Consider the following 14,303-nt stretch of genomic DNA (forward strand, 5'->3'; position numbering starts at 1 on the left):
GTCCCCAGGATTGGTTTTGTTACTCCATTCTAATCCTAACTTGCTCATATAAATAGCAATCAATATTTCCCTGGGTTTTGTTCGGTAGAAAGTCCCGCCATCTTTCCCCCAGGTTTCTTGCCCCCACCCTCCCCCCAGGCTTCCGGCTGCCCTGAGAAAAGCCCGCCAAGCCTGCTCTGTTCTGCCCAGCAACAACAAGCAGCCAATCATCGCAGCAGGAAAGCCCGCCAAGCCTCGGCCTATCCTGAACCGACACGTAACCCTCTGAGCCACCTCAGCAGTCTGCCCAGAGACGGATAGCCTATCCTAAGCTCCTACGACACTCCGCCAGCCCTGTGTCCACGCCCTGTCCACCCCCCTATAAAACCCTCCTACCCCAGCTGCGCAGTTGCAGCCAGCCCCGATCTCCTTCCTTTCCTGGCCTGCCCGCTGGTCCCAATAAACCTGAACTCAGCTTCCAACTCTCGAGCTGTTATTTGGGGTCGGGTACCGGGCAGGGGTCTACAAGGGGGTCGCACATATGGTGCCGAAACCCGGGATGGAGGGTCGCTAGCCCCCCTAGCGACCCCCTCCCTCCAGCGACCTCCCCAGCCCTCCTCCAATTCGGCCTCAGCACTCCGGACCAGGTAAGTCCTGTTTCTTACCTTCTCCTTCCGTGGTGCGTGTGGCAAAGGCCCTTCCTCTCAGTCCCAATCCACAGATCCCTCGCCAAGCGCCGGCCGGCCTGAGCAGGATCCCCCAACCAGGCTCCAGGAGCCTTGGGTCGGCAGACAAGGGACGCCTTCTCTGACCCACCCAATCCAAAACTATTAAATAGGAACGATCAGACAGGGGACGCCTTCTCTGGTCCTTCCTATCCACCTTCCTCTGGGGAAGCTGGTGGGTTGGAGGGACGCCTCCCCCCACACTACCCCAGCCCACTCGGATACTGTTCTGAGACCGCCCTCAGCTGGCAGGAACCCTTTGCCGCACGCATCATGGGGAGCGTGGAGTCCAAAATTCCTAAAAACACCCCACTAGGTTGTTTACTTCTCGACTTTACCCGCTTGGGCTACTCCCAAAACCCTTAGGCGGAAAAAGCTTGTCTTCCTCTCCCAGGTGGCCTGGCCCCAGTACCAGCTCGATAACCGGTCGCATTGGCCCCCCCACCGGCACTTTCGATTTCAATGTGCTCCGCGACCTAGATAACTTCTGCCGCCGAACTGCAAAGCTAAGGAAGTGCCTTATGTTCAGGCTTTTTGGGACCTGCGTTCCCATCCTGACCTCTGCTCTTCTTGCTCTACTCACCAAGTTCTTTTAGCCCGAACTCCCCCACCGCAGACTCCTACCTCCCCAACCAAGCCACCTCCCTATACTCTACAGGAAGAGATGCCTGACCACTTGTCTTCCCCCTTTGTTCCCACTCCAGAAGTCCACTACCTCTCCCCCTCCCTACTCCTCACCGGAGGATCTGCCTGAACATCTATCCTCTCCTGCCAATCTCAGCAACCAGTCGCCATCAACGGCACGCTCTTCCTCTGCTCCCTCTGCACATCCTACCTCGGAGGCCATGCCTCGCTCTTCCTCTACTCCCTCCGAGACCCCTCCCTCAGAGGCTGCACTTCCTCTTGCCTCTCCGGTGGCGGCCCACACCTGCTCCCACCAGCCAGCTATCCTGGCCCCACTGCGAGAAGTAGCAGGCGCAGAAGGTTTAATCAGGGTCCATGTTCCTTTCTCACTCCAAGACCTGTCCCAAATTGAGAAACGTTTAGGATCCTTCTCAGCCGACCCGTCCACCTATATTAAGGAATTCCAATACCTCACTCCAGCCTACAGCCTCACTTGGCATGATATTCGCATTATCTGTTCCTCCACCCTCACAGTGGAGGAGCACGAGTGCATCCTCGCTGCAGCCAGAAACCAAGCAGATAAAGACCATGCTATAGATAACCAGATCCCCCTAGGCCCCAAAGCAATCCCAGGTGAAGACCCCCAATGGGACTATCAGGCTAATCGAGGGTCTGATATACCCAAGAGGGACCGCATGATTAGATACCTCCTCAGGGGAATGGATGCTGTATCTAACAAAGTTGTAAACTATGATAAACTGAGAGAAATCACCCAACTACCTGATGAGAACCCCGCCCTCTTTCTCTCCCGCTTGTAAGAAGCCCTAGTCCGGTATACTCGACTAGATCCAGCCCCTCAAAACGGGGCCACTGTATTAGCCTCCCATTTTATCTCCCAATCAGCACCCGACATAAGAAAGAAACTAAAGAAAGCAGAAGGGGGCCAGAGACTCCCATCCAAGACCTGGTAAAAATGGCCTTTAAAGTATTCAATGCCAGGGAAGATGCAGCTGAGGCTGCCCGCCAAACTCGCATGAAGCAGAAGGCTGCCCTCCAGACCCAAGCCCTAGTGGTGGCTCTAAGGCCGGCAGGGAACCAGAAGCCCAAGGCCGAAACCCATGCCCCTCCGGGAGCATGTTTCAAATGTGGAAAGGAAGGACACTGGTCCAGAGCCTGTCCACAACCACGGCCACCAACTAAGCCTTGCCCTATCTGTCAGCTCCCGGGACACTGGAAGTCAGACTGCCCCAGCTTCCCCAGGGTGCCGGTTCCTCAAAACAGATACACTGGCGTTACGCAGCCGGCAGTCACCCTCAGTAGGGAGGAGCCTGCTTGCCAGGAGCCGACCTCCGAGGAAACTCCATTCCCCAGGCTATTAGGGCTGCTAGACAACTAGCGGGGCCCTGGCTTTCCGACTCCAGTTACCCTTGCCGAGCCCAGGGTCACAAGACATGGGGGCTACCTCCTCCGCTCTTCCTTCTTATTCTGGCCGTCTCACCCCTTCCCAGGTCTCGGTCATGGGAATCGATGGGACCCCGAGTATCCCCTACCAAACCCCACCACTCATGTGCTCATATAACTCCACTCCATTCACCCACTCTTTTTAGTAATCCCCACCTGCCCAGTTCCCCTTCTGGGGCGAGACATCCTTTCAAAGCTGAAGGTCGTCATAACCTTCCCCACCGCCAGCCCACACAGCCTTTCTCCTAGCCCTCAATACTCTGCCTCAGAATTCCAGACCCTCCAGTCTACCCCCGGGGTACGGTTCAAGGATGACTTGGCCTTCAAGCATAACCTCCTCATCCTCCCTGAAAAGCAAAGGTACCAGATAATCCAAGACATCCATAATTCACTCCACATTGGGCCTAAAGCCTTATACCGATTCCTCAACCCACTTTTCACCCTCACCATCTCCTCAGTACCATACAGGAAGTCCAGTCCTCATGTACTGTCTGCGCGAAAACTAATTCCCAGGGTTCCTGTCATCCTTGGCGCCAGCTTTATCAGCTACGCGGGTTCCTACCTGGCCAAGACTGGCTAATTGATTTCACCCATATGCCAAAGCATAAACAGTACCGGTATCTGCTAACCATTGTTGACACTTTTTCAGGCTGGATTGAAGCTTACCCCACAGCCTCTGAGTCTGCCGGGACAGTAGCCACTCATCTCATTCAAGACATCATCCCACGCTTTGGACTCCCGGCTACCATACAGTCAGAGAATGGCCCAGCCTTTATCTTCAAAGTCACTAATGCCGTTTCTACCTCTCTAAGAATTCAGTGGAAGCTACACGCCGCCTACCATCCTCAGTCCTCTGGTAAGGTGGAACGGGCCAATGGCCTAATAAAGGAGCATCTGACCAAGCTCATGCTTGAGCTCCACCAATCCTGGGTAACCTTGCTTCTTATCACCCTCACCAGGTTGAGAGCAAGCCCCCGGGGCCCATCACAGCTTAGCCCGTTTGAGCTGCTGTATGGTCGCCCCTTCCTACTTTCAACTCCCCCACCGCCAGAGACCACTCCTCTAGACAGCTACCTCCCCTACTTTACTCTTCTTCGCAGCCTTCTCCGAGAACACGCCAACACTTCTCTTCCCCAACCCACCCAGCCATCTGAAAATACACAGAAAGTCTCCCCCGGGGACTCAGTTCTTATCAGGTCCCTCTCCCCAAAGCCCCTCGCCCCCAAGTGGGAAGGACCATACACAGTCCTCCTTACCACTCCATCAGCTATAAGAGTTGCTGAAATCCCATCTTGGGTCCACCTGTCTCGGGTAAAAAAGGCCCCTCATGGACCCTCCTTATTCTGGAAGGCTGTTCCTACTGGCCCTTTATCTGTCAAACTTACCAGGGCCTAGCAGCCACACCCCCTACAGATGGAGATTCTTCCTAACTGAAAACTATACCAAAACCACCTTCATCTGTAATACCCCTCCATACAGCCACAACCATCTTCTTGCAACTTCCGACTGCCCCGCAGCCGGATGCCAAAGGGCCATATATCTGAACTTCACCAAATTCCATAACATCCATACTGATATACCTCTCATGTGCTTCAACCATGACCAACCAGCAGGAGCATGCAATAATACTCCTTGGCGCTCCTGCATGGGATGTACTTGGATGAACTGTCGACTACATATAGCCGTCAAGTCCACAGTACCTGCCCGATCTCAGCTCAAAATCATCCCAGACATAGATGGAGAAGGAAACACCATTATCGGTTCTACACGGTATTCCATTCTCATACCTGACCCCTGGGACAACCGGTGGAAAAGCCCCCAGAAAGCTGCCGTGTATGACCACAAAGATACCAAATATCCCTCTTCCCACCTGTACATCTGGCGGGCATACGTATGTACAGTCCACCAAGTCCACTCTGATATTAGCCTACAAGAAAAATCTCTGAATGACCAATTGCAACCACATTCGTCTCCGTTTTCCTGGTTAACTTTTCTCCAAGAAGGAATCAAGTTAGCTAACCTCTCAGGACTAACTGACCTAACTTCATGCCTCATGTGTGCCTTCTTAGGACAGATTCCCTTCGTTGCAGTCCTTTACCCCATCCCTCTCAACCTTTCAGCCTCGACTTCTTCCTTCTCCCCCGTCAGGGAAGTCGATCTCTACACTCCACCTGATTTTGAACAGCTACCTGTGTGCTATTCCCTAGGCCGAAACTTCCCTAGCTGTAACAGAACTATACTGGTAGCCACTAATATAACAGCCCCACGAGGAACGTTTTTTTGGTGTAACAAGACCTTAACAAAAACTCTCTACATTGGCCTTTCCTCATCTCTTTTATGCCTCCCAGTAACCCTAGTCCCTCGACTCACTATATATTCTTCAGCAGAATTCCAGATGCTGCAAGCTCCCCATCGCCGCACCCGACGAGCTGCCTTCCTACCCATTGCTGTTGGAGTCTCCCTTGCTGGTTCAGCACTTGCAGCAGGATTGGGAGGAGGGGCACTAGTCCACTCTCACCTGGCCATAGCCCGACTGACCTCACAACTCCAAGCGGCTATTGATGACTCTACTGAGTCTTTAGCATCACTCCAACGACAGATCACCTCAGTTGCCCAAGTTGCCTTGCAGAACTGAAGAGCCCTGGACCTGCTCACTGCTGAACGAGGAGGGACCTGTGTCTTCCTATAAGAAGAGTGCTGTTACTACATCAATGAATCCGGCCTAGTAGAAACCCGAATCGAGAGCCTCCAGAAACTCAAAACTAGCCTGCAGAGTCAGAAGTTCTCGGCTGAAGCCACAGTGTGGTGGTCTTCCTCTATGTATACCCTCTTGTCCCCATTGCTTGGGCCCCTAGTAGCCGTTTGCCTAATCTTACTTATTGCTCCTTGCTTTCTACAGTTCATACAGCGGCGCTTTCAAGAACTGACTTGAGTCACCATCCACCAGATGCTGCTCCAACCCCACCCTGAACGAGTGCAAGAAACAGACCTCTCCCTGAACATCCAGGCTCCTTAAGAAAAGAGACCTCTTCAGAACCCCCCCATCGACCCTTGTCAGCAGGAAGTAGCCAGATCGATTCCGCCGCCCTTTTTCCTTTTTAAGGAGTCGGGAATGTTCGGTAGAAAGTCCCGCCATCTTTCCCCCAGGTTTCTTGCCCCCACCCTCCCCCCAGGCTTCCTGCTGCCCTGAGAAAAGCCCGCCAAGCCTGCTCTGTTCTGCCCAGCAACAACAAGCAGCCAATCATCGCAGCAGGAAAGCCCGCCAAGCCTCGGCCTATCCTGAACCGACACGTAACCCTCTGAGCCACCTCAGCAGTCTGCCCAGAGACAGACAGCCTATCCTAAGCTCCTACGACACTCCGCCAGCCCTGTGTCCACGCCCTGTCCACCCCCCTATAAAACCCTCCTACCCCAGCTGCGCAGTTGCAGCCAGCCCCGATCTCCTTCCTTTCCTGGCCTGCCCGCTGGTCCCAATAAACCTGAACTCAGCTTCCAACTCTCGAGCTGTTATTTGGGTTCGGGTACCGGGCAGGGGTCTACAAGGGGGTCGCACAGGTTTTATTTGTTTTTGTGTTTGTTTCTAAGACAGTGCTAAGTGGTCAAAGTTAGACGCAAAACAACTCTACAAAAGAGATTATTTTTTACAAAGTAGATGACATTAATTCAAGAAAAAAAATGTATTTTAAGTTTCTTCCTGAGAGAACCTTTTAATTTCTTATATTTTCTAAGGCAGGTGGAAGATATTTTTCCTAAAAAAAATGGTCTTCAGATTACCTCTAAACCTTCCTCTTTGACATCTGGCTGAGAATCCAGAAAACACCCGCTGCTTTGTACCAAACCGGTGTTTACCGTTATTCATCACTTTACAGCAGTTCAGAGGACCATCAGATACTGTACCCACTAAACCAAAATGGCAAAAGGACTTGCAACGACCAAATGCAGCAATATAATTTGTCACTATCAATTCACTAGTGATTTAAAATATTGAGAAAATTCCCAATTGCATGACAGCATGGAAAATCACATTACATCAGGGAGGAACATTTACTAGGCCACCAGATTTCTCTAAATTGGAATTTAGAAGGAAATTTTATTTGCAGCAAGAAGCATGTATCAATACTGACACGTACTAAAATGTTTTAATGAGTTAGAGCAAGCATCTTGTGTCAAGAAACTGCTGGCCTAACAAGGCCTGCCCCTGTTATTGATGCCTATTAGGTACTTTTCCATGAAGTTGTCTAACCTGTTCTATTAAACCTGCAAACTGCATTGACAATCGTAAAGGAAACAAAAAGAAACAAAGTAAGAATGACGGGAAATAGAAAGCCAAGGCACCCAATTTTTTTCTATTTTAATCAAGAATGTGAGGCTCTATCACATTTGCTCTCAGCCTTACAATCTGATCGTTATTTTTTGCCAGGCTGAAACCTTCATTGCATTTAGTAGAGGTTGATGGATATTTTTACACCTCTGCAGTTTCAAACTGATTATCAGGTATTTAACCAGCAAAGCCATGCGATATTTTATGAGTCAATTCAGTAATGAAAGGTTACCACCCACTGATCTAGTCAGTGACAGACCAGAACAATACAAAGATTTAGAATTCTTCCCTTTCTGGCTAACGTATTATTGCTTATCTTCAATTTTCTGGATATTTTAGGATTTTATTGAATATGATTCTCCAAGAACTGAACGATCATCCTAAACAAATCAAGGTCAGTGTATCATCACAGAGCAGCACTTCCCACACTATCAGTAATATGCTGTCTACATCAAAGGGGTTCTGTGACCCAGGAGGTTTGGGAAACTGAGGATTAAACAGAGCTCCGTGGGTTCCCTTGCTACAGGCATTCTCAGTTGCCTTCATATGGCGATGTGCATTGTGAATCTCTAAGTGATTTCCAGGTCCCTGGACCACAGAAGTCTTGTCTGAGGATCACACATTGGCCCCAGTGTCCCACAGATCACAGTTTGGGAAATGTTGCTGCTTGAGTATAATTGTTATTCTCGAATACCCCAAATTGTTTTGGTGTGTAATTTTTTGTTTTGTTTTTGTTTTGAAACAGGGTATCACTCTATCGCCCAGGCTGGAGCGCAGTGGTGCAATCACTGCTCACCACAGCCTTGACCTCCTGGGCTCTGGTGATCCTCCTGCCTCAGCCTCCCAGGTAGCTGGAACTACAGGCATGCATTACTATGCCCAGCTAATAATTTTTTGTATTTTTTGTAGAGATGGGGTTTTGCCATATTGCCCAGGCTGGTGTTGAGCTCATGTGATCCATTTGCCTGAGCCTCCCAAACTGCTGGGATTACAGGTGTGAGCCACCACGCCCAGCCATAAACACCCCACATTTTTAATGGACCGCTGGGTATTGTAAGAAGGAGACTCCAGGGAAAAAGCAGTTTATTAGTAATGACTGATTTTCCCTTCCCACAACATCTGTTAAGCACATCCTGGGGGCAAGGCTTCTGGCACCATCCCTCTCAAAACCATGATGGCCTTGCATTCATTGAGGGCAGTATTTATGGGAATGGAGTGACTGTCAAGAGATGCCTTGAATCTTTTAAACTCACACCCACTTGAAATCAAAGGAACTCGATGTCCAAGTTACCTACCATCATTCTGCTGTTACTTCTCACAACCACTAATCAGAAATTCTTGGAAATAAAGGTTTTCAGTTTTTCATTTTTTTAAGGTGAAATTCACATAACATAAAATTATTTGAATGTAAACAATTCAGTGGCACGTAGTCCATTCACAGTGGTGTGTGTCCACCACTTCTATCTAGAACTAAAGGATTTCAATCTTCCCAAAATAAAACTGCATACCTGTTAAGTAATTAACTCCCTATTCCCTCTTCCCCTCAGCCCCTAGTAACTACCAATCAGCTTTCTGTTCCTATGGGCCTACCTATTCTGCATATTTCATATAAATTTAATCAAGCAGTATGTGGCCTTTTGTATCTGGTTTCTTTCTAACAGCAGCGTGCTTTTTAGTTTCGTCTACATGTGGCATGCTCCTGTGCTTCAATTCTCTTTATGGCTGCATAACGTTCCCTTAGATGGATAGACCACATTTGTTTGTCCATTCATCCATTGATGGGCATTTGTTTTCACCTTTTGACCATTGTGAATAGTGCTGCTGTGAAGACTCATGCCCCACTGTTTTGTTTTCAGTTTGTTTGGGGATATACCTAGGCGTGGAATTGCTGGGCTGCAGAATTAATCTTGCCACTACAATTTTGTGGCATCCTAAGGCTGATCGAATAGTTCATATGAGTTAGCTAGCTTGAGACATCACTTTAATACATTTTAAAAGATGCATATAAAATGCATTACCCTCAGGAAGCCAAGTGACTTACTGAAGCAAATTTCTTCTCTACATATAAAATATACCTATTTCTCCCATGAGTAACTTCATTTTCAGTGAGTCATTTGAGTTTCTGTTATTCAGATATACAGAGTTCCTGGTGTCTTTTTAGCCAACAAAGTTTAACAAAGACAGTAAGTAAAGATGCATTTTGGTAGCTCTGTTATTGGGAGGGTTTGTATTCATGTGAAGAAAGAAAGTTTTATATATATATATATAAACAATTTTTTTTTTAGTAGAGACTGGGTTTTGCAATGTTGGCTAGGGTGGTCTTGAACTCCTGACCTCAAGTGATCCACCCGCCTTGGCCTCCCAAAGTGCTGGATTACAGGCATGAGCCACCGTGACTGGCCAGTGATAATATTTTTTTAAAGGTTGAAATCAGCAGATCAGCTATTCTGGAAAGATTTTTAAACATTCAGTGGGTGTTTGTTGTTGTTGTTGTTTTTCTTTTCTTTTTTTAAGAGACAGGGTCTTGCTCTGTCACCCAGGCTGGGGTGCAGTGGTACAATCATAGCTCACTACAGTCTCAAACTCCTGGGCTCAAGCAATCCTCACATCTTTCACACTTTAGCCTCCTGAGTAGCTGGGACTACAGGCTTGCATCACCATGCCTGGCTAATTTTTAATTTTTTAGAGGTGGGGTCTTGCTATTTGCTCAGGCTAGTGTCAAACTCCTGGCCTCAAGTGATCCTCCTGCCTCAACCTCCTAAAGTGCTAGGATTATAGGTGTGAGCCACTGCACCCAGTCCAGAGTTTTTAAAAAATAGTTAACTAAAGTGCTTCATTTAAGTGTATGTCTCTAAGAAAATTTAATAATTGATTAAATATTGTTGAATAGACTGAAAACACAAAATCCAAGCACGTAAATTAAGCAAATAATGCAATGCAAGCATAGCTCTCACACTCCATTAATGTTTTCTAGGCATCATTCCAAAGCCATTCTTTGTAGAGGGGCTTTAAGAAAACACTTGGCTCTCATCTAATTATTATACAAGATAATAAGAATTTACTGAGTTTACAGTTCCTTCTAGGAAGGAAAGAATGAAGTCTCTACCCAAGAGAAACATTGGGACTTTCATTTAAGTCAATGTGTATTCTCATTTAAAATGTTACTACTGCTCTTGTTGGCAACAGACACATGCAGCAAAATTTTCCTTTACATTTTAAATTTCAACTGCATTTAAAGTGTTATAAATACCATGCATACATAAGCTAAGGGAATAAATGTATTAACTCTGATGCAGTTTGTCAGATTTTAACAGTAGTAAATCCTGGGATTGATACATCTCAATCCAGTATAGCTATGGTAAATGACATAGAGATAGCTGAATTGTATTTCCAGGACTTTTCAAAAGTGACTATTAAGGTTGGCAGTGGGATCTAGCAGGTCATTGTCCTAGAACACGTGTGGCCTTCTCCTAAACCAGACTGGGAAAATTCTGGTTCTTCTATTCACTGACATCTCAAAGGGCAAAGAGGGAGGCACCATGAGATTCTGCAGTCTCAGGATGAGTCTGTATTTTTCCATACAGCAAGGTTGACTTGATGTGACCTAATTCTCTGATTGATGTGTTGAGAGGCAGGACTACTTGGCAATGTATTCACTGTGTCTGATTTCTCTCTGGGCAATTTATTCGGTCATCAATCTTTTTATCCTCTTGACATTAGATTTCTAGATATTGGCCCAAATTCCATAAGATAGGAATTTTTGATCTGAATTTTTAATATATATATTTTAATTAATAGTATATTTTAAAATAAAATCAATACAACAAAAAGGAAAAAACAAAGACAAACAGCAACCTAATAATATATGCTCAAAAGTGCCAAAAATACAAAAGGATACAGAATTTAAAAAAATAAAAGCTTTTGTTCAACCTGCTGCTCTTCTTCCCACTTGAATTCCGTTTCTTTTCCTATAGGCAGTCACGGCTAACATTTTGATATTTGCCTTTCCAAAGTGTATACTTATAGATCTGAATAGAAATGTAGATACAGAGATATCAAAGAAGCGTGTGAGCTAAGTGCACTCAACAATAAACTACATTGGGGCTACTTTTCAAAGTTGCCTCAAAACAAGAATAAAGATTGTCTGTTGAATATACTGGAATTTTAATACATTCTTTTTTTCCCCCCAGAATATTTCTGATTTTATATATTCTGGCATGTTTCCTGCCATGTGGCAAACCATAAGCTGAAAGAGATATAAATATAAATACCACTATGTCTAACAAAATCTGCTCAGAATTTGCTAAAGCGTTAGTATAAATGTCTACATCTGAAGACAGAACTAAAGAACAAGTTTCTCTCGGTAAATCAAGGAAAGCTGGGGGGAAAAGAACACAGAGAAAAAAGATATGGGAGCCTGCATGGAGCAGGGGAGATTTTGGCTCTGGTTCAGTTAAGTTGCAAATATGCATCATTCATCTGTCCTGTGGTAAGCTCTATAGTATACATAAATAGAAGGTGTGGTCCCTGCCTCCAAAGGGCTTACCACCTACTGAGAAATCAGACTAGCCAGATTGGAGAGACTCATAATGAAGCGCTTGCATAAGAGCCTGAATTTGACAAAGTAATGAACAAAAGACAGCCTCTACAGGTTTTTATAGACAGGAGTGAGATGATAAAATCAAGTTTAAACAATGTGTCTCCACTCCCTTCTGCCCTTCATTTCCTTTCCATGACTGCTACCCTGGCTTAGGCTTTCTTGACTTTGCCTGTTTGCAGTGACCTTGTATTCAGCACTCTGCCATCTCTCCCACTACTTCCTCCCAAGCCATCCTGAACACAGCCACAAGTTTGATTTTCCAGTGGCATACAGGGGAACGTCTCTGCTCAAAAGTCAAAAGTGACTCTCCTTTTGCCACCAAATAGTCTGAACTTTTTGGTGCAAAACTCAAGGCCCTCCCAGAACCGATGCTAATCATCTCCTTCTAGACTGCCTCCCATTTCCTGATATTAACCTCTTGCTCTGTAGAAATTGAAGCCATTTCCCAAAGCCACCTCTGTGATGTCCTTATGTGATTCCTGCCCTCTTCTTGTCCGCCCCTGCAACCCCAACTCCATAGAAAAGCAGAGTCAGAAAAACCACCCCAGAAGCTTTTGCAGTAATCCAAGAGTGAGATGAGGATGGCAGGGAATGAGTAAGCGTGTGGGCATGTGGAGGAGGGTGGGGTGCAGGGAGTAGCCACAGACCTCATTGACTGATGGCAGATAGGATGTGAAGGAGAGAGGCAAGTCAAAGGTAACTCATTTTCGGTTTTAGGAAACAAACACAAATCTTTCTCAATAACTGCTCATCCCACATCCTTGTGGCTACTGGAGGTTGATATTTATTTCATACTGCCTGAATAACCTGGGACCATATATAATTAATGATGATTTCTCTGTATTCTAGATCACTTATGTATTTATCTATTTACCTTAATGCAGGCATAACCAAATATTTCACTTTGGGAGCTAGATGTCTTTAAAATATGCTCTAAAATGTTATTGTGGAATTAGATACACTGCTTTCCACATAAACTATTAATATATACATTGAATACAAATCTGTACTTCATTCCTACTGTGGTTTAGAGTGAAAGACTTAGGAAAGCACCTGTGAAACCTACAATGAGAAATTTCACTGGCTCTTGACAGCTGGAGTGGGCGCTCAAATGTGCCCAGGACTTTTTCTCTAGCTCCCTTCTCTGCTTGAGCTGTGGTCAGCTTTCTCCTTCTCTGTGGCTCAGATTGTCTTCCTCCACTTCTCAGCTCACATGTCTACCACGGCTGGGACCAGCTCAGAGTGTTTGAAATGTCTGAGTGTTCAGAGAGAGAGGGACCCAACCCTCTTAGAGTCAGGTACACATTCTCAGGGAAGAAAACTGGAACCAGCAGAAATATCAGATCCCTATGTTCCCTGACCAGTCCTTCCTTCTCTAGAAGGAAAACCTGCTAAGAAGACAAATTACAGTTGGAAGGTTGGAAAGCATGGAACCACCTCTCTAGCCTCTCAACAAGTCTCGACTGCTCTACCATAAAAAAAAAAAGGTATCCCAAATCCGTCCTTCACTCCCTAGTCCAAAGCCACCATCCACTCTTGTCAAAATCTCTGCATCAGTGTCTTTGCTTATTTCTTAACTATCATTTTTATCCCCTTAGATAACTCAGCATGCAGAATTATCCCTTTGAAATTCAGATTATATCCCTACCTAAAACATAGCCCAATAGATCTCTTAGAGTAGAATCTAGATTCCTTAACATGGCCTCAATGGCCCACATGACGTGGCACTGCCTATCTCTCTACCTCATCTCCAACTGCTCCTGCTTTTGTTCCTTCTACTCTACCCACCAGACCTCCTGACCTCAAACATGCTAATAAGATCATGCCTCATGTGGATTTATATTCCTAGTGTAAGAAAATGCATTGATTTGTGAACACAAATACATGGTTTGTCTGTTACAGTTCTCATTGCACATCAACAAACTGGCATTCTGATGTGTACATCCATCTCTTATGAGTCTGCTTAGTGTGAATCTGCTCCCTCTGGCAGTACCAACAAGATTGTGTTTCTCAGCCCACAGAGCTAAGACACAGACTCATGAGACCCAGTCTCCGTCTATACCACTGGAGTTCCACTATCCCTGAATGGCATTGCCTGCACAGACACCTGGCTTTCCTCAGCAGACACACAGCCTTTGTACCATACAACTCTTCAGACTTGCTGTGATATACAAATGTCTTTCCTTGAAATGTTCTTCTGAAAATGGTAAATGTTAAAACTGATTACATTGCTATTGAAAGTGGATGAGCAAGTTGATCTGCTGAGATGGCAAAATAAATTCTATTTTTATTTTATTTTATATATATTTTTTTGAGACAGAGTTTCGCTCTTGTTACCCAGGCTGGAGTGCAATGGCGTGATCTCGGCTCACCGCAACCTCCGTCTCCTGGATTCAGGCAATTCTCCCGCCTCAGCCTCCTGAGTAGCTGGGATTACAGGCACATGCCACCATGCCCAGCTAATTTTTTGTATTTTTAGTAGAGACAGAGTTTCACCATGTTGACCAGGATGGTCTCGATCACTTGACCTCGTGATCCACCCGCCTCGGCCTCCCAAAGTGCTGGGATTACAGGCTTGAGCCACTATTTTTAT

The 14,303-nt window shown here is 46.1% G+C and overlaps 1 long non-coding RNA gene across 1 annotated transcript; it reads left to right on the forward strand.

Annotated features, from left to right (window-relative positions):
• Positions 1-390: 390 nt before the first annotated feature.
• LOC144578254 (uncharacterized) lies at positions 391-6,285 on the forward strand. The gene is made up of 2 exons (XR_013523696.1): positions 391-626; positions 3,439-6,285. It is a non-coding gene; the product is annotated as an uncharacterized LOC144578254 (long non-coding RNA).
• Positions 6,286-14,303: the final 8,018 nt, after the last annotated feature.

This window comes from Callithrix jacchus, chromosome 11, assembly GCF_049354715.1.
Source record: "Callithrix jacchus isolate 240 chromosome 11, calJac240_pri, whole genome shotgun sequence".
NCBI classification, from domain to species: Eukaryota; Metazoa; Chordata; class Mammalia; order Primates; family Cebidae; genus Callithrix; species Callithrix jacchus.